Here is a 13,597-nt window from a genome sequence, read left to right as displayed (position 1 = left end):
AAGAGCTAAAATTGGCCATTCAAGAGTGAATGTGAGTACCAGGCTAAAGGTGGCCACTAACAGTCCAGTTTCTAGTCTCCGTTGATGGGCACAATTGATTACAAATGATTATAAAAATAGTCGTCCCATTGGATTTTTGTCAAACCAAAATTAGGATTTTCTTGTTGGTTATGATAGGTAGGAAGCAAAGATTGGTTTGTTGGTGGTGTAGTGAGCGATTTCGCTTCCGATCAGAATTTTCTGGTCGCTCTAACGATTTTTTCGCTAGAAATTGGATTGTTAGTGACCCACCTTTAAAGTACACCTGAACTGAGAGGGATATGGTGGTTACCATATTTATTTCCCTTTAAACTATACCAGTTGCCTGACTGTCCTGCTGATCACTTCAGCTGCAGTAGTATCTGAATTGCACAAGCATGTGGCTAATCCAGTGAAACGTCAGTCACAAGCGCCTTTGGTGAAAATCTACTGTGCGTATAGCACCTAAAATGGGTGTCCTAAAATGTAATTGAATATGTTGTTAGTGATCTGCTGTACTGGATCCCGTCCCGTGGATGCAGAATTATGAAAAATATATGCAGTTTAAAAATGGACCGATCGAATTTCACCTTGGTGGGATTTGATACGTTCTAAAACTACACACCTTGAACACAAATTTTGCATCTTATTGACCATGCCTAGTAGTTATCCTCCTCCCTTTTCTATATCCCAGAACATGCTGCTTGATTGCAGAGTAGTAGGTCTGTACAGTGAATTCTCCTAAACATGTCAGTAGCAATGGTTTGCAGGACACTTACTGAGCCTCTTTACCTAACTTTAGGTTAAGATAACAGTGTGAAGAAATCTTTCTTTTTCTTGGTCAGTAGTGTCCATATCTTAAGAACGACACTTTTTTTCACATTATATTAATAAAATACCTTTTAAGCCCCCTTCCCCCTGCAAGGAAGGAAATGCTCAAAATAAGATTGCCATTTCTTTTTACCTACTTCTTAAAGGACCACTATCGCGAAAAAAAAATCTGACAGAAACCGGTTTTGGGCCAGTCCATCTCCTCATGGGGGATTCTCAGGGTTTTCTTTGTTTCAAAAGCATTTCTTGAATGGCAGTTGCAAATTCTAACTGACAAAATAGTGTGCAAGTGAGTAGGGAGGCCGGCTAGAATTTTATTACTATTTTGGCAGTTAAACTGCTGTTCAGGAAATGCTGTTGAAAACAAAGAAAACCCTGAGAATCCCCTATGAGGAGATGGACTGGCCCAAAACCTGCCTACTTTTTTTGCGATAGTGGTCATTTTAAAACTTTTTAAATTGTTAGGTGCTTAAAAGTTATTTTCTAGACGAAAAATTATTTTGTAGGTGAAAATACTGGAGAAAAGGCAGTTGAATTGGGGCCTGTGTGGGAACACTTTTTTTTCCTTTATGAATTGAATGTCAGTAATGTCTGCGGTTTTATTTAATTTTTCCCCAGAGATGTCTACATTTTGCTGGTGTGTCAGTTCCCTTACATTACAATAAGGCTGAGCAGGGGAATGATACATATGCATGTATATATTTTGTTTATGTACACAATCACTGCTGATTGCCTTGTGATGAGATATTAAGCAACAATTGTTACCATTTACCAAGCACAAACATTCATTCTGATGATTGCAGCACTAAGCCAAGTACAGTGCCTCACTAATACTGCCTAGCAATGCTTGCACTGGCCCAGGTTATTATAGGTCAGTAAAGAATGCAGTAAAGTCAGTTTCAAAGTACCTCATGATAGTCATTCTTTTCCTTCAAACGGACCATGTAGTGGAGGTTATCACGAACAGGCCAATTAGAATGCCTCCGTTTGCCTGGTGATTTGGGTGCTGCATGGACCACCATTTTATTTGCCCAGTGTACAATTTTGGCTCCAGAGGTGCAACTTATAAACAGAATTTCCTGTTGAGAAATAGCGGTGAAAGGCAGTGCAGATTGGCGGAGGGAACTTGTAGCTGCAGGTATTGGCGTGGAAAGGAAGGAGGAGGTTAAAGGGTGGGTTAGTGTGAGAAAAAAGGTGAGGTAAAATGACCGTAGACTGTGGTAAGATTACCGATATTCTACTATTGATATTAGCCAATGGCCAATAGTAGAATATCAGTAATTTTACCAATACAGTATTCTACTACCGGCTTCCTTTTTCAGTGTATGTATTTTGCTGCCCTATGAGCACTGGAGGAATACCTTGCCAGGGTGGGCAGAAAGTTCCCCTCTCACATAGAACTCTGCCCGTTGCTGACGGGTACAGCAGCGCCCATGAACGCAGTCATTCAAGAGTAGTTTTTTTCTGGTGATATCTGCATTACAAATGATCAGATCCCCCCCCCCCCCCCCCCCCCCCCACCACCACCATTCAGGGAAATTAGTATAGGGGTTTTCATAAGACTGCTTATCCACTGGCCATCAGTATAAAAATAATAAACACAATGTTTTGTACCTTTAGTAACTGTTTATATTCACAAAAGTCCTTGGGTTTCTTCTTTAAGGTGCCCCAGATGTTATTTTGGCATTGTTAGACGATTGCCTTCGGAATGCAAACCTTCAGTCTTCTGGACTTGGTTGAAGTGGGTTGGATTGTGGCTGTTCTGGCTATTCTTACCTGATTTTATTATATCACTGGTGATAAGGTGGGGCTGTTTGTGTCCTTTTTGGGGGGGATGGGGGGGGGCAGCATAATTATGTGAGCTGTATCATTTACATCAAAATTATGATAAAGCTATTCTTGCAAGAGGGTGTTATGCAGCATTAGCCTCTTTGAATTAGGACAGGAATACCTTTCTGTTTAAAACTGGCATATACATTACTAAAATTAAAAGAACAAAGCATTTTGCTCTGCTAATTTTCTTATTGTCATTGATGAAGCCTTAATCCCTAGTAGAATCTGCGATGTAAATATTTTTTCTATGCAAAGGTTAGACTTCTATGGCGAAGACGCCCAGTTTGTTTGCAGTAAAACTAGCATGGCACGTCTGTAGGTAACTCCAAGGCTCATGTCACGGAAAATCTGTTTGCCTTTACTTCAGAACAGAAGGTTTTTATGCAAGGTTGAGACTTATCTGACGTTGCTAGGTGGATAAGTGTTTGTTCAGGATTTCTGAAGTTCGTAAGACATTTCTATACCATGGAACAGCTCATTTTTGTGAATTTAAGCCTTGTCAAACATTAAACAAGACTTCTGCCAGCCTATGTACATATTTGCAGATAGAGGATGATAATAAATCTGGTCAAACATAATGTGAAGGGGTGAATTTGCCAGCAAATAATGATGGCAAACCTACCTTCTAAACAGCGAGATTTGCTTTTGTGAATGTCCAAAGAATTCTGCATTCACACTTTTGCAAATAGCCCCCTTTGTAATTTTATCATCTGATAATACATTACTTGTTCTACTGTAATTGCCGACATTAGGAGCCTATCAACAGCTTATAAACATTGAAAAGATTTTCTTGATTTTGAAAGGCAATCTAGACATTCTCACTGGAAATAAATCAAGGAAGAAATCTGTTTATGCATTGAGAGTGAGAGTGAAAAGAGCAAGCCCTCTGGAACCAAGCCGCACCTGGCTTGCATATGGCTTCCGTGCCTATTTAAGGTCACATACTGTGCAATTACATCTGCAGCAGACATAGACAGGAGCTGAAACCTGAATATAACAGAAATATTGGATTCCACATACAGTATTGCAATACATGTTAGCAGGGAGGCTGCATGCATATCTTGTATCCCCACCCTAGCCTCTCTCATGAGTGCTGCACAATATTTTTGGGAACACTGCATATTTGTTCCCAAAATGTTGGGCACCACTCTCACTCTCGGGAAGACGCCTTGCCATGGCCTCTGATGAAATCTCCTATTGTGCAGCCAGCATGAATCCATATGGGTGATGGCATGCCGCATGATTCGATGGGTCAAGATTTTTAAAGTGTGACAGAGTAGAGTAAATGTATCAGTAAAAATGTATTGGCACTCATTTGTGCCAATACATTTTTACACCCCTTAAAAACAATTTGTGAGTACCCCGTATACACACACCTAAACATCTGACCCCATAGTTGGGTGACCCTCCCAGACAAAAACATGCCCCGACATAGGATCTGCAAGATGTAGAGTGCTCTACTTGCCTCCTAGGTGAACCACAGCTGCAACAAAATGTTAGACCAGGTCCCACACAAACAAACAGCTGCACACACACCAACCATAAACGTCTGTAAACTGCAGCTGGCCGTGAAACAATTTTTGATTTTGTATTTAGCTTGTGGCAATAGCCAGATACCACAAAGTAACCTAAGTGTTGAAGAGACATGCCTGATCAATAGCATGCCCGATCTGCAATGCAACCAATTTCAGTCTGATATTGGTTGCATGTATCGATTGGACGCACTGGAAAATCTTTGGCGATAATTGCGAATGATGAACGTAATGGAAACCCGGCGACATCCCCCTCAAATGGTAGATGCACCCCCCTGGTGCTCGTACATAAATACTTTACTTGTGTCACACCATCCCCTGAGTTTCCACTGCTGTCTGCATTCTTCTTTCTCATTGGCGCTCCAACGTGGTCGCCAGCGTTTTGCACGTGAGGCGCGTATGTGATGTGACGTCACACGCGCTCCACATGCAATATGCTGGCAACCACGTGGGGCTCCAATGAGGAAGAAGGATGTGGATGCTCAGAGACAGCGGACAGGTAAAGTATTAATACAAGGGCACGAGGGGGGGGGGGGGGGTCCATCTAACATTTGTGGGGACACGACCATAGGCAGCAAGGTGGCATCATGAGGCCAATTCCTGAAATATTTAATGCTAAAAACGTGAATCGACTTGTGATTTTTGGCTTATCTCTAGATGTATGGTTACCTTTACAGGTTCTCCAAATCTTTCTTTCCTATCACTAAATCTAAAGCACCTAACGTCACAAGGGACCTGCTGACAGATGGGGTACATTTTTTAGTGTAAGCACCCCCTTGGATGACAAATGTCATCAGGAAAACTTCCAGGTGTCTATGAATTGTATACGTTTACACTTTTTGAGATAGGAAATGTCTCCATAAAACAAATGTAGTGTTCTTGGAATTGAGCATCATAAAAATGCGCAGTTGCATCCATTATCCAGTAGCCACACATAGACATTAGGCCTAAATATAGCCTGTGAACGTGCCACACTAAGAGAATCTCCCACATACCATCAAAAAGTAAAAGCAGAAATCATTCTTGTGCACACCTATAACTGTATATAAAAATAGAATGTTCATAGCTCCATAAATCTATAAACATAGTAGCTTAAGTTTAGTTTTTTTTTAATTACAGACTTTACAGTACACATAATATTCAAAGCTTTCTTCCTGGTATGCCGACTGTTGGTGCCATCAGTGGTGAACAAGGGTCAGAATGAGCAGCACTGCAAATCCATAAACAGGAAGCTGCAATGCACTGATTATTCTGACACTTTCCATTTATAGCCGGCATCATGTTTTTCTGCAGTTTGTGCTATGATGAGTTCTTCTGTGGGATGGACCAAATTGGTTAGTCTCTCTTCATGTGCATTAATGAACTTTGGGTGTCCATGATCTTGTCCCCAACTCACCAGCTGCTCTCCCTTGGACAACTTTTGGTAGATAATAGCCACTGCATAATTGAGAACACCCGAAATTCCTGCTGTTTATGGCATAAACTATCCCTTGTCAAAGTCAGTCAGATCCTTACACTTTTACATTTTTCTTGCCTTAAAGGGAATCAGGAGCAAAAAAAAAAAAAATCACTTCAGTTTTAATACATACCTGGGGTAAGATTTGCATCAGTCAGCTTAGGTGTGGCAATGACAACATGGGACATGACCGAGTTTCAAAATTGAATGGTCATTATAATCACTGAGATTATATTTTTTCCGACTTAAAGGAAACCTGAGATGGGTTTCCTTGGTGTATTTATACTTACCTGATGCTTCTTCGAGCTCCATGAAGTGCATGGGGCTCCTTGCCATCCTCTCTGGCCACTCCGTTGTCCTGTTTTCGCTGCCAGCAATCTGGCCAGCTGGATTCTTCTGCGCATGCGCGCCTCGACCACGTGAGCGCCCCCACAGCCAGGAGCGTTCTGGCCTGCAGCCAGGCCGCACATGCACAGGAGCACACTGCTGGCCGCGACTGGCCAGATTACCGGCGGTGATAACAGGACAACAGAGAGGATGACAAGGGAGCCAACGTACCTCATGGGGCTGGAGGAAGCCCCAGCTAAGTATAAATACAATACTTATGGTCTCAGGTACACTTTAATTGATTGAAATGTGTCCAATCCAAACTAACAGCAATTGAACTGGTCCACTTTCAATCTCCATACAAATTGACCAATATTGGAATCAAGTCGGAAACATCAATTAACTGATTTTCTCTATCCAGGAAGTCTATATAAAAATGGAGCTAAACAAGGCCCTCCCTAATGACACCTATTCCCATGCAAACCTCTACAGATCTGCTTTAATAGCACTGCTGGAATTCAGTTATTTCACAGATATGTGATTGAGCAAAGTCTGGGAAACACTGCTCCCAGACAAATAATAAATCAGTCTGGAGTTTAAGACTTGCATTTTGGTCTTTTTAACTTAAATGTAACCTTGCCTTGCTACAGAAGATAATATAACCTGTGTGAAACCACAATGACTGTCATTTTAGTAGCATGCATTGTGACATTTTTTAAGTTTTACCATAGGTCTTCAGTTGATGGTTTCCCACAGCTATTTTTAATGCGATCTGCTAGTAGTTATGGTCAGAAGCATTGCTATGTGCAATCAAGATTCCAGACTATACAGTAATGTTATAGAAGGGGAGATGAGTACATTTATGCAGTGGTCAACATGAAAGGGACTGTATCAGGAAGTCATTTAACACTTGTGATTCTTTTTCGAACAAAATGTATAATATAAGACAGCTTCAGGTTTTTTTTTTAGGGGCTTTTCGTAGTGATACAGAAAGTATTACATTTTACTTTGTACATCAGACTTTCAAGGGGTGGGATGCCCAGTCTCAATTATGGTGGGTTTGATTATTTTGCTAGTCTAATGCTGGGAATACACGGCTCGATTTTCGCGCTCGATTCCACGCCCGATCGTTTTTCGCACTCGATTCTGTGGGCAATTCTCTTATCTTTTGCTCGTTTTTGTTATCTTTTTCTATTGTTTCCCGTTCAGAATCAAGCGTGGAAACGATCGGGCGGGAGATCGGACCTGTCGAAAATTATCACTCGAGCCATCTAAATGGCTCTAAATTGAGCTGTGTATTCCCAGCATTATGCCTAGTACACACCATACAATTTTCTGTTAGATTTCACCATACAATTTTCTGTTACATTATTTTCTGTAGAGACTGGTCATTATCGCTGGTGCATTGTCTTCTGGTTATCTCCTGCTGAGTAGAACAATACCTAATTGCTAGGCAGATAGATAATTTCCAACATGTTGGAAATTATCTATCTGGCAGGTAAATCTAACAGAAAATTGTATGGTGTGTACCTAGCATTACACATCACATAAATATTATAACCACTTCATTTCCCAGATAATTGTTATTATTAAACTACATATTACGCAGCACTTGTACAATAGATAGGGGAGGCATTACAACATTAAACAATGTTACACAGGGACATTCTACCGTTTAATAATCAGTACATTATTAACCAGGCCAAGGGGAATCTTTTTTTAGGATCCAGTACTATTTTGCAGTTTAATTTACACAAATCATCATCAGCAGTAGCAGCACATTACAACAGCTCAGTATACAACATATCAGAGCTGTAGTATTAATAATGTTTCAAATGAATGTTAAGCTGGAAAAAAAAGATACTCATCTATGAAGAGGAAAGTCTCTGGGTTCTATAGAGCAGACTTCCCCAACCCAGTCCTCAAGGCCCACCAACAGTACATGTTTTGCAGAAAACCACAAACATGCAAGGGTGGGGTAATTAGTACCTGAGCAAAGCTGATTAGCTGCCTCTGTGGATTTCCACAAAACATGCACTGTTGGTGGGCCTTGAGGACAGGGTTGGGGAACACTGCATTTTCCCGCTCCTCTTCTGCTCTTCGTGACCCATTGCTGTCACCCCTGGTAACAGTATCTGGCCGATTGGTCGAATACTACTCTCTACCACCGCGGGAGGCTGCCGAAGTCTTCGAGAGCCCGAGTACTCCCGAAGATGGCTTTGTAAAGCGCATGCCTAAGTGCTCTCTCTCATGCGCTCGCGCATGCACAGTGCAGTGTCGCCTGTCTTCAGGACCACTCGGGCTCCCGAAGACTTCCAAAGCCTCCCATGGCATGGGAGGAATTCAAACTGAGGTAACATCGCTGGAACGTGGGGACTGTGAGAGGTGCGGGAAGGCTCTATAGGACCCAGAGCCTTCCCTCTCCACAGGTATCTATTTTTTATTTTTTTTTACAGCTTAACATTAGCCTTATTGAACATACAGTAAATTTGAGTGTGCATTAACATACAGCAGTGCTTACAGTTTGGGAACTTAAAATGCTCTATATTTTTATATGAATGTGACCCAAGATGTCTTCCCATTTTCAAAACAAGTCCTAAAAGTAGAAGAAGAAAACCTAGTTAATTAAATAACACAAAAAATATGTATTTATTTAAAAACGTACATGAATCATGCTCTCTGTAATTGGTGCCTCACCCCCACCCTTCTTTGTGCAGCAGTAAGTGCACCTAAACATTTGTGGTAGCTGTTGATCAGTCCTGCACATTGACTTGAGGAGGAACTTTAGCCCATTCCTCCATAAAGAACAGCTTCAGTTCTTGGATGTTAATGGGTTTTCTCACATGAACCTCTCAGTTTAGGTCATTCCACAGAATTTTATTTGGACTAAAGTCAGGCCTTTGATTTGACCATTTCAGAACATTCATTTTATTCTTCTTTAACAATTTTTGCATTACGACTTGTGTGTTTAGGATTGTTGTCTTGCACTATGACCCACTTTCTCTTGAGATTCAGTTCATGAACAGATGTCTTGCCAACCGAGGCTGGGAGCTTTCTGGGAATCGATGGACCTCTAAGGCTATGGGGTGGGCAGAAAGAAGGCCCAGCTAAGTAAAATAGAACTTGTTAACCATATCTCAGGTTTACTTTAAGTACATGATCAGATATAATAATTTTTGTTTTATTTGTATAATTAAGTTTTCTTCCTCTACTTTCAGATTCACATTCATATAAAAATACTGAACATTTTAAACGATTCACAAAATTTCCAAGTAGCACTTTTATCTGTTGACGTTAATTGTCACTACCGTTTTTTGCATCTCTTTGGCAGACAGACTCAATGAGCTTTAGCTAACCCCAAGATCATAATCACTGATATTTCCTGTTCTTCCAGATAATACAGGATGTGAAGAAATCAATCAGAGAATGACAGAGACGGCAACAAATAAAACATTTGTAAAGGATAGGAAATGGTTGGAACCCTAAGCTTTTATTGCTGTATCTAATTTTCTTGTATCCAGGACCAGCGACTTTCATGTTAAAGCCATGAAGTTCTGTGGAAGTCCCAGGGACTGTAAAAGCTCCGGTAAGCCTCTTTCACACTAATGGCTAAACTGCACATGTGCCGCACATTTTAGCTACAGATATCCAGGAGAATGAGCGCCATCTGGTTACAATATAAAACAAATTATAATGACATACAGTACAGTTTCTGGGCTGCAGAAATCCACTGCAGTTAACTTCTAGCATATGGCTGCTGCCTGCACAAATGTGCCAACAGCAGCCTCCACACTAGTGTTGGGCGAACACCTGGATGTTCGGGTTCGCGAACGTTCGCCGAACATGGCCGCGATGTTCGGGTGTCCGCGCCGAACTCTGAACAAAATGGAAGTCAATGGGGACCCGAACTTTCGTGCTTTGTAAAGCCTTCTTACATGCTACATACCCCAAATTTACAGGGTATGTGCACCTTGGGAGTGGGTACAAGAGGAAAAAAAATTTAGCAAAAAGAGCTTATAGTTTTTGAGAAAATCGATTTTAAAGTTTCAAAGGGAAAACTGTCTTTTAAATGCGGTAAATGTCTGTTTTCTTTGCACAGGTAACATGCATTTTGCCGCCATGCAGTCATAAATGTGATAAAGATAAGAGGTTCCATAAACAGGGACCGGCAACGCTAACCCAGCAGCAGCACACGTGATGGAACAGGAGGAGGCTCAGGAGGAGAAGGCCACGCTTTCAGACACAACAACCCAGGCCTTGCATGAGGACAAGAAGCGTGCGGATAGCATGCATTTTGCCGCCATGCAGTCATAAATGTAATAAAGATAAGAGGTTCCATAAACAGGGACCGGCAACGCTAACCCAGCAGCAGCACACGTGATGGAACAGGAGGAGGCGCAGGAGGAGAAGGCCACGCTTTCAGACACAACAACCCAGGCCTTGCATGAGGACAAGAAGCGTGCGGATAGCATGCATTTTGCCGCCATGTAGTCATAAATGTAATAAAGATAAGAGGTTCAATAAACAGGGACCGGCAACGCTAACCCAGCAGCAGCACACGTGATGGAACAGGAGGAGGCGCAGGAGGAGAAGGCCACGCTTTCAGACACAACATCCCAGGCCTTGCATGAGGACAAGAAGCGTGCGGATAGCATGCTTTTTACCGCCATGCAGTCATAAATGTAATACAGATAAGAGGTTCAATAAACAGGGACCGGAAACGCTAACCCATCACAGATGGTCATTGTTCATGTTACTTGGTTGGGGTCCAGGAGTGTTGCATAGTCGTTTCCAATCCAGGATTGATTCATTTTAATTTGAGTCAGACGGTCTGCATTTTCTGTGGAGAGGCGGATACGCCGATCTGTGACGATGCCTCCGGCAGCACTGAAACAGCGTTCCGACATAACGCTGGCTGCCGGGCAAGCCAGCACCTCTATTGCGTACATTGCCAGTTCGTGCCAGGTGTCTAGCTTCGATACCCAATAGTTGAAGGGTGCAGATGGATTGTTCAACACAGCTACGCCATATGACATGTAGTCCTTGGCCATCTTCTCCAGGCGATCGGTGTTGGAGGTGGATCTGCACGCTTGCTGTTCTGTGGGCTGCTGCATGGGTGTCAGAAAATTTTCCCACTCCAAGCACACTGCCGATACCATTCCCTTTTGGGCACTAGCTGCGGCTTGTGTTGTTTGCTGCCCTCCTGGTCGTCCTGCGTTTGCGGAAGTCAGTCTGTCGGCGTACAACTGGCTAGAGGAGGGGGAGGATGTCAATCTACTCTCTAAAGTCTCCACAAGGGCCTGCTGGTATTCTTCCATTTTGACCTGTCTGACTCTTTCTTCAAGCAGTTTTGGAACATTGTGTTTGTACCGTGGATCCAGAAGGGTATAAACCCAGTAATTGGTGTTGTCCAGAATGCGCACAATGCGTGGGTCGCGTTCAATGCAGTCTAGCATGAATTGAGCCATGTGTGCCAGAGTCCTGCCAGAATCCTCATCATCCTCTTGTGAGCGTTGTGATAGTTGTTGTGATGCATCATAGTCGTCACCTTCTTCCTGGTCTGCTTCTGCTGACCATTCGCGCTGAATTGTGGAAGTCCAACGTGCACCGCTCTGGCCCTCGTCAGTGGTGGCATGAAATTCCTGCTCCAACTCCAGCTGTTCCTCCTCCTCTTTTTCGTCATAGCTGCTGGGGCCAGCGTTTCCTGAGGCGGATGGCCTGATGTTGGCACCATCACGCTGATCGTTTTCTCCTTCAGATTCCCCCAGTTGCATCATGACAGCTGTTTCCTTGATTTTCAACATTGACTTCTTCAGTAAACACAGCAGTGGTATGGTAATGCTGACTGAAGAGTTGTCACTGCTCACAAGCAACGTGGATTGCTCAAAATTTTGGAGGACTTGGCAGAGGTCCAACATGTTGGCCCAATCGGATCCACAGAAGCTTGGCAGCTGTCCGGATGCGCCTCGGTACTGCGCCGTCATGTACTGGACCACTGCACTCTTCTGCTCGCAAAAGCGGGCTAGCATGTGCAGCGTAAAATTCCAGCGCGTAGGGACATCACACAGCAAGCGATGGTGGGGGAGATTGAAGCGCTCCTGCATCTTGGCGAGTGCCCCCGAAGCAGTACTGGAATTTCTACAATGTTTGGCCACTCGTCGCACCTTCAACAGAAGATCGGCCACGCCTGGGTATGTCCTCAGGAACCGCTGAACTACTAGGTTCATCACGTGCGCCAGGCAAGGGATGTGTGTCAGCTTAGCCAACCTTAAAGCGCGAATGAGATTACTCCCATTATCACACACAACCATGCCCGGTTTCAGGTCCAGCGGTGCCAGCCACAAATCCGTCTGTTCCTTTATTCCCCTCCAAATTTCCTCCCCTGTGTGCTGCTTATCCCCAAGGCAGATCAGCTTCAGCAACGCTTGCTGACGCATGCCAACAGCTGTGCTGCACTGCTTCCACGATCCTACTGCTGCTGGGTTAGCGTTTCCGGATGGGGTACAGCTTTGAGATGCGTTGGAGGAGAAGGAGTCAGAGAGGTAGGTGCTGCTGTTGTTATCCAGTGGGAGGGACGGCGGTGCAGCTGTTTGCGGCGTGGGCAACACCCACGCCGTAGCAGGTGAGGAATCGCTGCCAGGCTCCACAAGGTTCACCCAGTGCGCGGTAAGGGAGATGTATCGACCCTGGCCGAACGCACTCGTCCAGGTGTCAGTGGTGAGGTGAACCTTGCAGGCAACGGCATTCTTCAAGCTTCGGGTTATTTTGTTGACCACGTGCTCATGCAACTCAGGCACTGCAGAGCGCGCAAAGGGGTAGCGGCTGGGAACCACGTTACGTGGGATGGCCACTGACATCATGCCCTTGAAGCTGTTTGTCTCCACCACTCGATATGGCAGCATTTCGCAGGCCAGAAGCTTGGCTATGCTGGCTGTTAGTGCCACGGCCCGGGGGTCATTTGCTGGCAATTTCCTCTTGAGCTCAAGCATCTCCGAGACAGACAACTGAACCGTAGGGCTGCACACTGAACGGCTGTTGGTTGTTGTGTTTGATGACTGGGAGACCTCAAGAGCACTATTCCGGAAAGTGACAGTGTCAGCGTCGTCTGATGTTTGTGAATGTTGTTGTGAACCACGCAATGGCTGGGCTACTGCTGCTGCTGAGGAGGGTCTGATGGTGAGTCTGGTGACCCCAAGGGAGGCAGTGTTGCTGGTACCCTGTCCTGGCGGCCACAGAGTGGGATGTTTGGATACCATGTGGCGGGTCATGCTGGTGGTGGAGAGGTTGTTAATATGTTTCCCCCTGCTCAGGCGGGTCTTGCACACCTTGCAAATCACCATGGTACCATCCTCACTGCAGTCTTCAAAGAAAGGCCAGACTTTGGAGCACCTGCCTTGCTGGCGATTTCTGTTTGCGCCTCTTTTGCGTCTCACTTGAACTTCCACGCTTGTGGTGCCTGAAATTTCGCGCCGCCTACCTTGTGGCACAAGGCGAACTCGTGCAGCAGTGGGTTCTTCAACAGACTCATCTGTGCTGCTACGACGGCGATGTTCTCCTTCACATACAAAATCTGGGTCTCTGTCAACATTGTCCATACCCT

This window comes from Hyperolius riggenbachi, chromosome 4, assembly GCF_040937935.1.
Source record: "Hyperolius riggenbachi isolate aHypRig1 chromosome 4, aHypRig1.pri, whole genome shotgun sequence".
Classification (NCBI taxonomy): domain Eukaryota; kingdom Metazoa; phylum Chordata; class Amphibia; order Anura; family Hyperoliidae; genus Hyperolius; species Hyperolius riggenbachi.
Note: the sequence above shows the minus strand (reverse complement) of the source record.